This window comes from Eptesicus fuscus, chromosome 11 (genome assembly GCF_027574615.1).
Source record: "Eptesicus fuscus isolate TK198812 chromosome 11, DD_ASM_mEF_20220401, whole genome shotgun sequence".
Taxonomy (NCBI): Eukaryota; Metazoa; Chordata; class Mammalia; order Chiroptera; family Vespertilionidae; genus Eptesicus; species Eptesicus fuscus.
In genome coordinates this window covers 44,029,635-44,031,674 of record NC_072483.1, presented here as the reverse complement: position 1 = coordinate 44,031,674, position 2,040 = coordinate 44,029,635, and positions in this window count along the sequence as shown.

The following is a 2,040-nucleotide window of genomic DNA, read 5'->3' as shown; positions in this document are numbered from 1 at the left end:
CAGAATCTCATTTATGAGAAACCGTATGTCAGTGGTAATTGTTCAACCGACTTCATTTCTTTATGTCATTAAGCAATAGTTTGCAGCACTTTAATAGCCTTTTGGTTATTTTTAAATTTTAAGTGGATAACATATGGTGTATAGCCAGACTGTACAGACATGTTTAAAAATAAACAAACAAAAAAAAAACACCTTGCTTAACCTGTTAAAAATGTGTTTAGAATTTTATAAGCAAATATAAATACTGTAAAAAAAAAGTCATTTTATTTTATTTTTCAGCATTATGTACATAAATATGAAGAGGAAATTAATTACCTTCAGGTTGAGATCACAATCACTTTTCTTACTTTCTGTCCATAGTACTTTTTAATGGAAGAAATTTGCTAAAAAAAAGAAATGAAAACAAGACTGGGTAGTTGTGTATTTCTGCTTTTTATTACATTTGCTAATTTTAGATTATTTCATAATTTTAAGGGCCAAAATGGGTTCACAATTCACATCCAAATTATGCTTTGTAATTGGAAAAGGGTATAAAATTTTATTTACATTTTTTGGTGGCTGATTGAAGATAGTGTTTATTTTTCATTTTTGTCCTTTTTCCTAACTTTTTTTTTATTTCTTTGGACTCATGCTGCTTTAGATTGCGGTAAATATGATGTGGGTTTCACATTCTCCCCCCCTCCCCCACAAAAATAGAGTAGTGAACTTATCTAGGCAATTACATCAGGACATTTTGTGTTTCTTACAGAAGAAGCAAACCGTAGGCTCCTCTTTTTCTTAAAACTACTTAGATAAACTGTATTCGTGAACTGCATGCTGGAAAATGCTACTGTTACCCTAAATGATGCTAACCAACATTAAAAATGTGCAAAACTAATAAAAATTACATTTTCTATTTTATTGTTTGCCCGGGTACTTTTTGTTAAAAGTATTTTATAACAAAATGAAGCTATTTTTATTCAACAAACTGGGGGAAAAGGGGAGCTAAACACACACACATACACACACAACTGGTTCTCCTGTCTTCAGGAGGAAACGTAAGGAAACCCAAATATTGACGAATGGCGACTTAAAGCACAAAAAGAATCCCTTAAATTTGTATTTTAAAAAAGTAAAAGTTGTTGTATGTGAGTTGGATATTTTGTTTGTACACCCAGAGCCACACTTCTCCAAGCTTCTCCACGCTGCTCTGTGTGAGGGTAATTGTATGCATTTCATCAGTCTCATCAATCAATCTCTTACTCTACAGCTCACAACTGCTTTGGCCAATGGGCAGCAGCATCAGGAAAGCACCGATGGGAGAAGAGTGAATTGAGTATTTATCCCCGGTTCCTTTGTTGAGCTGCTCTGAGCTGGCAGTGGCCGCATTTGATAATCTCAGTTATGAAACCAGAAGGGAGAATATGACCTTGACAAGAAAAGGAGCAGTAACGTACAGTGCTTCTCTCATCCTTCTACAGGCTTGTCTTTCCACATCGTAGCCCTAAAATACCACGACAAAAATACTGATTTATCAATGGCTGAAAAGAATTTCCTATTTCCAATCAATATAAATAAGAATTATAGAAAAATTCTTGCCGATTTTTTATATTCCACATTCATACCAGTACTAAATACAAAGAGAACTGGTGAACATAATTCAAAAGATCAACATATTCATTTTTGTATTATTTTGCATAATATTTTTGTACCAAAAAGTAACTTAATGCTCATGTAGACTCTGGAAGAAAGGGCAGAATTGCAAAAGTGCTGGCCAGGCGCCCAAAGACAGCAGCTGAAGTTTTGGAAAGATATCTCAGGTGTGGAGGGTTCCCACTGAGAACTCTGGATCATCATCCCTGGGCAGAGAGCACCAGAACTGAGAAAAGTGCCCACATAACATCTGACTGAAAAGCAGCAGGGATGCTGTCTGTGAGGGAGAGATGGCTGGAAATGCAGGCACCCTCTTAAAGGGCCAACACACAAAAGTTCATGTGCAAACGCTCACGCTCACGAAGCCAGGGTTGAGGGCTCTGGAGTTAAAGCTCAGAAGGCAGACAC